General features: G+C 52.3%; 1 protein-coding gene across 1 annotated transcript in view; it reads right to left on the reverse strand.

The window, feature by feature from the left end:
- MSH4 (mutS homolog 4) overlaps nucleotides 1-13,230 on the reverse strand; it is a 2,042,424-nt gene that overhangs the window by 73,401 nt on the left and 1,955,793 nt on the right. The window lies entirely within an intron of this gene.

The following is a 13,230-nucleotide window of genomic DNA, read 5'->3' on the forward strand; positions in this document are numbered from 1 at the left end:
GACTGGAACCGGAGCACCCCAGTTCTCCATAGGCGCCTATGTGTTTTGGGCACCTCTTTGACCTCTGCACCTGACCGGCCCTGAGCTGCTGGTGGGGTAACTTTGGGGTTGCCTTGAACCTTCAACAGTGGGCTGTCTATGCCCAGGAACTGAGATTTGTAAGTGTCTTACTTACCTCACAATCTAACCAATACTTACCTCCCCCAGAAACTGTTGATTTTTGCCCTGTGTCTACTTTTAAAATAGCATACGGCCATTTTAACAAAGAGTGTAAATGATATTGCTCTAATTCAAAGTTCCCCACTTATCTGTGTGGAGTACCTTGCATTTTATGTATTTACTTCAAATCTTGAACTTGTGGTTCTAAAAATAAATTAAGAAAATATATTTTTCTATATAAACACTATTGGCCTGCAGTTAAGTCTTTGAGTGTGTGTTCCTCATTTATTGCTTGTGTGTGTACAACAAACCAAATGCTTAACACTACCCTCTGATAAGCCTACAGATCGACGACACTACCACAAAATAGAGCATTAGAATGATCTCATTTTGCCACTATCTTACCTTTAAGTAGAACCCTTGGACTCTGTGCACACTATGGCCCTCATTCCAACCCTGGCGGTCTATGACCGCCAGGGTGGATGTCACCGGAAGCACCGCCAACAGGCTGGCGGTGCTTCCTTTGGCATTCCGACTGTGGCTGTAAAGCTGCGGTCGCCCAGCCGGGTCCGGCGGTTTCCCGCCGGATTACCCCCGGTTGGGAGAATCCTCCATGGCGGCGCTGCAAGCAGCGCCGCCATGGGGATTCCGACCCCCTTCCCGCCAGCCTGTTTCTGGCGGTTTTCACTGCCAGAAACAGGATGACGGGAATGGGTGTCGTGGGGCCCCTGGGGGCCCCTGCACTGCCCACACCACTGGCATGGGCAGTGCAGGGGCCCCCTAACAGGGCCCCAGCATGATTTTCACTGTCTGCATTGCAGACAGTGAAAATCGCGACGGGTGCAACTGCACCCGTTGCACCCCTGCAACACCGCCGGCTCCATTCGGAGCCGGCTTCAATGTTGCAGGGCCTTTCCCGCTGGCCCGGTGGGCGCTCCCTTGGCGGGCGCCCGCCGGCCCAGCGGGAAAGTCTGAATGGCCTCCGTGGTCTTCTGACCGCGGAGCGGCCAAATGGCGGGGTAAGTTTGGCGGGCGGCGACTGCCGCCCGCCAAACTTGGAATGAGGGCCTATCTTTCTCTTTCAGATAATATATACAGAGCCAACTTCCTATATCGGTGGATCAGCGGTGGGGTCTAAGACTTTGCATTTGCTGGACTACTCAGCCAATACCTGATCACACAACTAAATTCCAAAAATTGTCATTAGAAGCTGATTTTTTTAATTTGAACTATTTTTCTAAATTTTTAAGAGTCTTGCTAGGGCCTTGTGTATGTCCCTGTTCGCATTTTTTTTTAGAGTTTAAAAGTTTGTAAAAGTTTGGATTTAAGTTCTAGAAGTAGTTTTTAGATTCTTAAAAAGTAGTCCCAACTTTTAGAGAAATAATGTCTAGCACAGATGAGATGGTGGTGGAACTCAACCTCACCCCTTACCTGCATCTAGGGATGTCAGAGTTAAGGACTCTCTGTAAGCTAAAAAATATAAAGACTGGGTCAAACCCTACCAAAGTAAAGCTCCAGGAGCTTTTGGCAGAGTTTACAAAGGACCACCCCTCTGAGGATAATCCTATAGAGGGAGCAATTAGTGAGCAGGAGGATGGCTCCCTCCCTCCTGTCCTAATTAGGGAGACTGGGGTCCCTCAAACCCTATCTCCACAAGTAATAGTCAGAGAGACTGGTTCTTCCAGAGGGGAGACCAATACCTCTGGAAGCATTGAGGGCAGCCTCAATGAAGATGACCTCCTGTTAGCCAGGATGGCCAAAAGATTGGCTTTGGAGAGACAGCTGCTAGTCATAGAGAGGGAAAGGCAAGAGATGGGTTTAGCTCCCATCAATGGTGGTAGCAACATAAATAGGGTCAGAGAGAATACTGGCATCCTAAAAATCCCCAAAGGGATTGTAACAAAATATGAAGATGGTGATGACATCACCAAGTGGTTCACAGCTTTTGAGAGGGCTTGTGCAACCAGAAAAGTAAACAAATCTCACTAGGGTGCTCTCCTTTGGGAAATGTTCACTGGAAAGTGTAGGGATAGACTCCTCACACACTCTGGTAAGGATGCAGAATCCTATGACCTCATGAAGGCTACCCTGATTGAAGGCTTTGGATTCTCAACTGAGGAGTACAGGATTAAGTTCAGGGGGCTAAAAAATCCTCGAGCCACACCTGGGTTGATTTTGTTGACTTCTCAGTCAAAACACTAGATATTTGGATAAATGGCAGTGGTGTAAATGAGTATGATGGGCGTATAACTTGTTTATGAAAGAACATCTTTTAAGTAGTTGTTTCAATGGCAAACTGCATCAGCATCTGGTAGACTTAGGTCCAATTTCTCCTCAAGAATTGGAAAAGAAGGCAGGCCATTGGGTCAAGACTAGGGTGACCAAGACTTCCACAGAGGGTGACCAAAAGAAAGGGGTCACAAAGCCTTCTCAGGGGAATAGTGTTGAGACATCCAAGGGAAAAAGTAAAGAGTCTTCTACAGGGCCCCAAAAACCTGCTCAGGAGGGTGGGTCCAAAGCCTCTTCACAATCCTCATTTGGGTATAAGGGTAAAAACTTTGATCCCAAAAAGGCCTGATGTTGCATCTGTACTCAGCATGGACACCAAACTGGAGACAAGGCCCGTCCCAAGAATAATCCCACAGCTACTACTCCAGTTAGCACTGGAATAACCAGTCTCCAGGTGGAATCAACAGTATGCCCAGAGCAAATCAGGGTTCACACTGAAGCTACATTAGTCTCTGAGGGTGGGGTGGACCTAGCCACACTTGCTGCCTGGCTGCCTAACATGCAAAAATACAGGCAGCAGCTCTTAATCAATGGTACTAGAGTAAAAGCCCTGAGGGATACAGGTGCCAGTGTCACTATGGTGACAGACAAACTGGTTTCCCCAGGACAGTACCTGGCTGGACAGACATATCCAGTCACAAACGCTGACAATCAGACTAAAGTCCATCCCATGGCAATGATAACTTTAGAATGGGGAGGGGTCACTGGCCTGAAACAGGTGGTAGTCTCTTCTGCAATCCCAGTAGAATGTCTGCTAGGAAATAATCAAATAATCTGGAGTCCTCAGCATGGGCTGAGGTAGAACTCAAACCCCATGCAGCCACGCTGGGTATCCCTGAACTGGTGTGTGTCAAGACAAGGGCATAGTGCAGGGCTCAGGGTGAAAAAGAAGTGTTGGAGTCTGGAATAATGGCCCAAACTTCCAAGAGAAAAGGAAAGAAGACTGGGGAACCAGCTTCAACACAGCACAAGAAACAGAACCTCTCTTCCCAGGAAGATGTCCTATCCCCTGAGGGAACTGAGTCCATGGAGCTGGGACATTACCAGGTTGAGCTCTTGGGCCCAGGGGGACCCTCAAGGGAACAGCTGTGTAAGGGGCAAGAAACATCTCCCTCTCTTGAAGGCCTAACACAGCAAGCAGCTGAGCAAGAAAAAGGAAATGTCAGTGGAACTCACAGGGTCTATTGGGAAGATGGACTCCTTTACACTGAGGCAAGAGATCCCAAACCTGGTGGCACTAGGAGAGTAGTAGTGCCTTAGGAGTTTAGGGAGTTCATTCTGAGCTTAGCCCATGACATTCCCCTTGCTGGGCATTTGGGACAAACCAAGACATGAGAGAGGTTAGTCAACCATTTCTATTGGCCCAATATATACCAGAAGGTAAAGGAGTTTTGCACCTCCTGTGTCACCTGTCAAGCCAGTGGTAAGACAGGTGGCCATCCAAAGGCCTATCTCATTCCACTTCCAGTGGTGGGGGTCCCCTTTGAAAGAGTGGGAGTGGATATAGTGGGTCCACTTGAACATCCCACAGCATCAGGGAACCAGTATATCCTAGTAGTAGTGGATCATGCTACTAGGTACCCTGAAGCGATTTCCCTTAGGTCTACTACTGCCCCTGCAGTAGCCAAAGCACTCATAGGTATTTTTACCAGAGTGGGATTTCCTAAGGAGGTGGTTTCTGACAGAGGTACCAACTTCATGTCAGCTTACCTAAAACCCATGTGGAATGAGTGTGGGGTTACTTATAAATTCACCACACCATACCATCCATAACCCAATGGACTTGTTGAGAGATTCAACAAGACATTGAAGGGCATGATCATGCGGCTCCCTGAAAAACTCAGCAGTAGATGGGATGTCCTCTTGCCATGCCTGCTTTTCGCCTACAGAGAGGTGCCACAGAAGGGAGTAGGGTTTTCACCCTTTGAACTTCTGTTTGGCCATCCTGTTAGGGGACCACTAGCTCTAGCAAAAGAAGGCTGGGAGAGACCTCACCATGATCCTAAACAAGATTTGAGGGACTATGTACTAGGCCTGCGTTCAAGGATGGCAGAGTACATGGAAAAGGCAAGCAAAAACTTGAGGCCAGCCAACGGCTCCAGGAGATGTGGTATGACCGAAATGCTGCTATGGTTGAGTTTCAGCCAGGGCAGAAAGTCTGGATTCTGGACCCTTGGGCCCCAAAGGTACTTCAGGACAGATGGAGTGGCCCTTACCCAGTTCTGGAGAAAAAGAGTCAGGTCACCTACCTGGTGGACCTAGGCACTAGCAGGACCCCCAAGAGGGTGATTCATGTGAACCGCCTCAAACTCTTTCATGATAGGGCAGATGTAAACATGTTAATGGTTACAGATGAGGACCAGGAAGCTAAGAGTGAGCCTCTCCCTGATCTCCTCTCCACTGACCCTAAAGATGGCTCAGGCTCAGTAGATGGAGTGATCTATTCAGACACCCTCTCTTGCCAACAGCAGCCTGACCACAGACAAGTCCTCCAGCAGTTTGCTGAGCTTTTTTCTTTAACCCCTAGTCAGACACACCTATGTACCCATGATGTGGACACAGGAGACAGCATGCCTGTCAAAAACAAAATTCTTAGACAGTCTGACAAAGTTAAAGAAAGCATCAAAGTGGAAGTCCACAAGATGCTGGAGTTGGGAGTGATTGAGCACTCTGACAGTCCCTGAGCTAGCCCAGTGGTCTTGGTCCCCAAACCTCACACAAAAGATGGCAAGAGAGAGATGAGGTTTCGTGTGGACTACAGAGGGCTTAACTCTGTCACCAAGACAGATCACCTACGTGGTGGACCTAGGCACTAGCAGGACCCCCAAGAGGTCGATTCATGTGAACCGCCTCAAACTCTTTCATGATAGGGCAGATGTAAACATGTTAATGGTTACAGATGAGGAACAGGAAGCTGAGAGTGAGCCTCTCCCTGATCTCCTCTCCACTGACCCTAAAGATGGCTCAGGCTCAGTAGATGGAGTGATCTATTCAGACACCCTCTCTTGCCAACAGCAGCCTGACCACAGACAAGTCCTCCAGCAGTTTGCTGAGCTCTTTTCTTTAACCCCTAGTCAGACACACCTGTGTACCCATGATGTGGACACAGGAGACAGCATGCCTGTCAAAAACAAAATTCTTAGACAGTTTGACAAAGTTAAAGAAAGCATCAAAGTGGAAGTCCACAAGATGCTGGAGTTGGGAGTGATTGAGCACTCTGACAGTCCCTGAGCTAGCCCAGTGGTCTTGGTCCCCAAACCTCACACAAAAGATGGCAAGAGAGAGATGAGGTTTCGTGTGAACTACAGAGGGCTTAACTCTGTCACCAAGACAGATGCTCACCCCATTCCAAGGGCAGGTGAGCTTATAGACAAATTAGGTGCTGCCAAATACTTAAGTACCTTTGACTTAACAAAAGGGTACTGGCAAATAAAAATGGCACATGGAGCAAAAGAGAAAACGGCATTCTCTACACCTGGTGGGCACTACCAGTTTACTGTGATGCCCTTTGGCTTGAAGAATGCCCCTGCCACCTTCCAAAGGTTGGTGAATCAAGTCCTTGTTGGCTTGGAATCCTTTAGTGCAGCTTATCTTGATGATATTGCTGTCTTTAGCTCCAACTGTCAGGATCACCTGGTCAACCTGAAGTAGGTTTTGCAGGCCCTGCAAGCAGCAGGCCTCTCTATCAAGGCATGTAAATGTCAGATATGGCAGGGTACTGTGGTTTACTTGGGTGACCTTGTTGGTGGAGGCCAAGGTCAGCCACTCCAACCCAAGATCCACACTATTCTGGACTGGGTAGCTCCAAAAACCTAGACTCAAGTCAGGGCATTCCTTGGCTTGACTGGGTACTATAGGAGGTTTGTGAAGGGATATGGATCAATGGTGACACCCCTCACGGAACTGACCTTCAAGAAAATGCCCAAGAAAGTGAACTGGATCGTGCACTGTCAAAAGGCCTTTGACACCCTGAAGCAAGCTATGTGTACAGCACCAGTTTCGAAAGCTCCAGATTACTCTAAGCAGTTCATTGTGCAGGCAGATGCCTGTCCTGTCCTGTCCCAAACAAATGATGATGGCCTTGACCAGCCTGTAGCTTTTATTAGCAGGAGGTTACTCCCCAGGGAGCAGCGATGGAGTGCCATTGAGTGGGAGGCCTTTGCTGTGGTCTGGTCCCTGAAGAAGTTGAGACCATACCTTTTTGGTACTCACTTCATAGTTTAAACTGACCACAGACCTTTCAGATGGCTAATGCAAATGAAAGGAGAAAACCTTAAAACTGTTGAGGTGGTCCTTATCCCTACAGGGAATGGACTTTGTAGTGGAGCACAGACCTGGGACTGCTCATGCCAATGCTGATGGCCTTTCCATGTTCTTCCACTTAGAAAATGAAGACTCTCTTGGGAAAGGTTAGTCTCATCCTCTTTCATTTGGGGGGGTGGGGGTTGTGTAAGGAAATGCCTCTTTGGCATGGTACCCCCTGACTTTTTGCCTTTTGCTGATGCCAGTTATGATTGAAAGTGTGCTGGGACCCTGCTAAACAGGCCCCAGCACCAGTGTTCTTTCCCTAAACTGTACCTTTGCTTCCACAATTGGCAGAGGCCTAGCACTCAGATAAGTCCCTTCTAAATGGTACCCCTGGTACCAAAGGCCCTGATGCCTGGGAAGGTCTCTAAGGGCTGCAGAATGTCTTATGCCACCCTGAGAACCCCTCACTCAGCACATGCACACTGCCTCACAGCTTGTGTGTACTGGAGGGAAGAAAATGACTAAGTCGACATGGCACTCTCCTCAGAGTGCCATGTCAACCTCACACTGCCTGTGGCATAGGTAAGTCACCCCTCTAGCAGGCCTTACAGCCCTAAGGCAGGGTGCACTATACCACAGGTGAGGACATATGTGCATGAGCACTGTGGGGGTTATTCCAACCCTGGCGGTCGGTGTTATAGCGGCGGCTAACCCGCCAACAGGCTGGCGGTTAAAAAAATGGAAACCGCCAACAGAGACCGCCACTTTAACACTCCGACCGCCACGGCGGGACAAACAAACAGCGCGGCGGTCACCGCCAACAGACAGGCGGGAGACAATGTACCACCCACCCTATCACAACCCACCAATCCGCCACCTTTTCTGGGGCGGTAGCCCCGCCGATAAAAAGACAGCGGAAACAGACATTCAAACGGGAAACGCTCACCTCCATACACCCCACGAGGAATCTGGACAGCATGGAACCCGAACTACACATCCTCCCAGCTATTGTATTCTTGCTCCTCTACCAGGAGCACGAACGCCGGCGCAGAAGACAACGGTGAGTACTGCACCTACGACACAGGGGAGGCGAAAATATTACAGGCACACACATACGCGACACACCCACCCCCACCCTCACCCACTACAACACACACATCAATGCATAGCAATACATCACAGTTACAACCCCCAAACCCCCCGGAAGAATGCAAAGACAAAAGGAAATGATCATAAACAGTCAAATATATTGTATTACTGGCTTATAAAAATACCACACATTTAAAACTATTATATACAGAAATATTAAAAGTCCGAAAATTTATGCAGGCATTGTCCGTGGACCACTGGGCCCAAATCACATGGGCAAAGCCCACACAGGATACCTGACACCAACGGAGAGAACACTGCAGGGGCATCAGATAGCAAAACTACAGGCACCTCAGGGGGAAGGGAAGGGGGGCCACCTCAGCCACATGAGTACACGACGCCAGATCTGCGAGGGGCCTCCATGGCCACTGTTCCATCCTGGGGAGTGCAAAGCCTCAGTCTCTCAAGTCTATACAGTGGGTGGGTTGCCCACTGTGCCATCCTGGGGAGTGCAAAGCCACAGTCTCTCAAGTCTATGCAGTGGGTGGGTTGCCCACTGTCACATCCTGGGGCGTGCAAAGCCACAGTCTCTCAAGTCTATACAGTGGGTGGGTTGCCCACTGTCACATCCTGGGGAGTGCAAAGCCACAGTCTCTCAAGTCTATACAGTGGGTGGTTTGCCCACTGTCACATCCTGGGGAGTGCAAAGCCACAGTCTCACAAGTGGATAACAGTCTCCACTGGTTCTGGAGGGGGACTGGTGTCCAGAGTGCTTCATCCTGTTAAGGACTGAGGTAGTGGATGTTGTTCTCCACAGGTTCTGGAGGGGGACTGGTGCCCAGAGTGCTTCATCCTGTTAAGGACTGAGGTAGTGGATGCTGTTCTCCATTGGTTCTGGAGGGGGACTGGTGCCCAGAGTGCTTCGTGCAGCCCTGCCCGACAAAGATGAGGGCCTGCCCCTTCTGCCAATGGGCCAGCGGTGCATGAGACGGCGGTGCCCTGTTCAGCGGTGCTTGAAACGGCGGTGCCCAGTTCAGCGGTGCTTGAGACGGCGGTGCCCAGTTCAGTGGTGCTTGAGATGAAGGGCCTAGTTCAGCGGTGCTTGAGACGGCGGTGCCCTGTTCAGCGGTGCTTGAGACGGCGGTGCCCTGTTCAGCAGTGCTTGAGAGGGCGGTGCCCTGTTCTGCGGTGCTTGAGATGAAGGGCCCAGTTCAGTGGTGCTTGAGACGGTGGTGCCCAGTTCAGCGGTGCTTGAGACGGCGGTGCCCTGTTCAGCGGTGCTTGAGACGGCGGTGCCCAGTTCAGCAATGCTTGAGACCGCGGTGCCCTGTTCAGCGGTGCTTGAGAGGAAGGGCCCAGTTCAGCGGTGCTTGTGATGGCGGTGCCCTGTTCAGCGGTGCTTGAGACGGCGGTGCCCAGTTCAGCGGTGCTTGAGATGAAGGGCCCAGTTCAGCGGTGCTTGAGATGAGTGTCCAGGTCAGCGGATCCGGCCATGGCATGGATGTCACTCGCCACCTGACATGTGGCTGGCGGGGCCTTCCTGCCCATCTGGCTGGTGGCTTGCGGGGCCCTCCTGGGCTGCAGTACTAGGCCTCTTGGTGTCCTCCTGCACACCTGGGATGGGGCTGGTGGGGCCCTCCTGGGCAGCTGGCCTGCTGCCGGACTTGTCGGGCGTGCTGCCCTTCCCACCCTTCCCTGGTCGTCTGTGGCCCTTTCCAACCTTCGGCGGTGTGCCAGGTGGCACCCCACTTCCTGACGGAGCCAGGGTAGGGATTTTGGTCCCTTGTGTTGTTGGCCTCTCGCGCCGGGCACTGGCAATTTTTGGGTGCTTTTCCGGGGGTGGGCTGGCCGTGCCTTGGCTCCTAGCAGAACTAGCTGCCCTTGAGGGTGGGGGACTCCACAGTCCTTGGACAACAGTCTTGATAGGTCCTGGTTTTGTGGTGGCTGATTGGAGTCTTATGAGATGGACGGGGTGGGGGAGTTGTTGGAAAGAGGTCAAGTTTGGAAAAGTAAAGCAATTTAGAAAGAGAGGGACGGGTAGGTGTAGTGGGTATGGGAGTGGAAGAAGAGGATGTGGTTGTAGGAGAGTGAAGTCTGGTGTCTTTGGGTGCAGGTGCTTGGGCTGGAGGCTGTCGTGAGGTGGATGACTGTTGGGTGGGTGGCTGACTGCGTTTGTGTGGTTTGGAAGAGGGGTGACAGACACACTGGGAGAGGACACAGGGGACGTCTAAATGGTAGTGGGGGTGGTGACTGCACGTGTGCGGAGTGTTCTGGTGGGTGTGCTGGTGATGGACGTAGTGGCTGAAGATGTTGTGCATGTAAGTGTCAATGGAGACGTCACAGGGAGGGAGGAGAGAGACGAGGAGGAGGGGGACACAGAGGAGGCAGTGGCTGTTAGTATGTCTGCATGTGGATGTTGCTTGTGTGAATGCTTGTGTGATGAGTGGTGCTTATGTCTGGATGAGCTTCCCTTGAGTGTTGAGGTGTGTGCAGGCTGGTCTGATGGTGTGTCTGGGATAGGCAGAGGTACAGGGGATTGGGGCTGGGTGGAGGAAGTTGGAGGGGGGAGGCTAGAGACAGGGACAATTGCTGCCGTCAGTGCTGAGGCCAGAGCGTTGAACGATCTCTGATGGGCAGCCTGACCAGAATGAATGCCCTCCAGGTATTCATTACTCCGGTGCACCTCCCTTTCTACACCCTGGATGGCATTCAAAAGGGTAGACTGCCCAACAATGATGGTCCTCAGGAGGTCAATGACCTCCTCACTGAGGGCAGCAGGGGTGACTGGGGCAGGGCCTGAGGTGCCTGGGGCGAAGGAGATGCCCACCTTCTTGGGTGAGCGGGCACGGGGCAAAGGCTTAGGGGCTGCTGGGAGGGCGGTGCTGGTGCGCTGGGTGGCGGCTGTACCTGTTGTTGCGGGGGGCACGGATGTTGCCGCCACCACAAGGGAGCTCCCTTCAGAGGACGAGTCGATGTCACTGACATCAGCACGGGTCCCCGCTGTGGAGCTCCCCTCGCCCTCCGTCTCACTGGTGTACTCAGAGTCTGTAGCATGGCCCTCCATGGCCATGTGGGATGCAGCTCCCACGTGCTCCGATGCCACTTCTCCTCTGCCTGATGATGCTAATGCACACATGAACAGGAAGACCACAAAAAAGGGGGGGGGGAGAAATAAAGAAATGTTGAGTACATGCATAGGCGGCACCGTTGGCAGAGAGGACAGACACAGAAGCCCCCTGCACTACGCCGCGCACTTGGGGTCGACTACTCAATCCGTGGGACATGGCCTACAAGCTTATGGACGACAACTGCACACATAGATGACCCAGGGCCATGAATAGCTGTACTTGGCACCCTACAGAGGTGGGGGGCGGGGCAGAGGGCCATACCTTACGGAGGGGCCTCGCCTACAGAAATCGCCCTGGCCTAGGGATACCCACAGCCCTCCTCCCCCACCCAGACACCTCCACCGCGCGCGAAAGTCAGCAGAATGTGTTTGCACTCACCCCCTTGTGTCTGCTGTGATGTCCTCACGCACCCATCCAAATCGGGGTAGGCCACCGCCAGGATCCGGGACATCAGGGGGGTCAAAGTACGACTGCCACCCCTCCCACGTTGGGAGGCCATCCCCAGCTGAGCCTCCGCCGTCTTCCTGCTCCAGCGTCGGATGTCCTCCCACCTCTTCCGGCAGTGGGTGCCCTGTCTGTTGTGGACCCCCAGGGTCCGGACGTCCTTGGCGATGGCACGCCAAAAAGCGACTTTCTGGTGGGCGCTGACCTATGTGACAGGTACAGGGGGAGAAAAAAAATCATCACCTTCTGCATGCTCGATGTGAGTGGCCCCCCATCCCCACCCTTGCCATGTGGCACATGCTCTCATCTGTCGTTTGATGCATGCCTCAATCGCTCCCCTCCCCACCATCTTTCATCCACCCGACTCAACACAGGCATAGCCCATACAACATGCTCCCAGTGTACTTACCTGTTGGTCTGGAGGACCGTAGAGTAGCGTGTACTGGGGGAGGACCCCATCCATGAGTTTCTCCAACTCCTCCGATGTGAAGGCAGGGGCCCTTTCCCCAGGCGCACGAGCCATTGTCTCTTCCAGACCGAGCTCACAGCAGAACTTGCAGTGTAGGTCCTCTCCTGTCAAAGATCAGGTATCGAGTGATTGAACAGATAGAAAATTGTGGTCACGTCCGCAGTGGTGCGTACCGTCACCGCCGGCGTACATCCTCATTGGCTCCTGGGACCCATAGGGTCGAATGTTAACCAATGCAGAATTGCGCTGCGGTCTTCGACCGCCTACCATGACGGTGTACAATGCCAGCGCAGTTACCTCACATCCCATTGTCCCACTTTACAGGTCAGGCATGCGCCATTTCAGAGGCCCACATGGCTTAATTTTTAACTGCGTCACACATACCTAGGACTTGCCTCAACACTCATACAGGCCAAATTTTGTATTAGGATTCGTGTTCTGTGTAAGCTGTGGGTACGTACCTCTGAGTTGGTTGACTCTGTGCTCGCTGTTGTCCTTCATAGGCACCGTCCGCTGAGACATGTGAGGAGATGGCGGCATCCTCCGGTGTACAGACCGCTGGTGGACCATCCACGAGTTTCTCCAATTCTTCAGAAGTGAAGGCAGGGGCCCTTTCCCCAGTCGCAGCAGCCATTGTCTCTTCCAGACCGAGGTCACAGCAGCACTTGCAGTGTAGGTCCTCTCCTGTGGAAGATCAGGTATCGAGTGATTAAGTAGATAGAAAATGGCGGTCACGCCCGCGGCGGTGCGTACCGCGACCGCCGGCGCACATCTTCATTGGCTCGTGAAACCCATAGGGTTCAATGTTAACCAATGCGGCTTTGCGCTGAGGTCTTCGACCGCCTACCGCCACGGTGTGCCACGCCAGCGCATTGACCTCACATCCCACTGTCGCACTTCACAGGTCAGGCAGCTGCCATTTCAAGGGCCCACATGGCTTAATTACTACTGCATCACACATACCCAGGCCTTGCATCAACACTCATACAAGCCATTCAATGCATTGTGAATCGTGTTGTCTGCAAGCTGTGGGAACGTACCTGTGGGTTGATTGACTCTGTGCCCGCTGTTGTCCTTCATAGGCACCGTCCGCTGGGACATGCGCGGAGATGGAGGAATCTTCCCGTGTACAGACCGCTGGTGGACGTGTCGACAATGGAGGAACGACATGTCATACTGACATACAGGCTTGACCGAGCCACTATACAGGAACTGTGTGCCCAGCTGGAGCCAGACCTGATGTCACCCATCTGCCAACCCACAGGGATCCCCCCTCCAGTCCAGGTGCTGTCAGTACTCCATTTCTTAGCAAGTGGGTCATTTCAAACAACAGTGGCCATATCATCAGGGATGTCCCAGCCCATGTTTTCCAAGGTGTTGTCCAGAGTGTTGTCTGCCCTGCTC

The sequence above is a fragment of the Pleurodeles waltl genome, chromosome 4_2 (assembly GCF_031143425.1).
Source record: "Pleurodeles waltl isolate 20211129_DDA chromosome 4_2, aPleWal1.hap1.20221129, whole genome shotgun sequence".
Classification (NCBI taxonomy): domain Eukaryota; kingdom Metazoa; phylum Chordata; class Amphibia; order Caudata; family Salamandridae; genus Pleurodeles; species Pleurodeles waltl.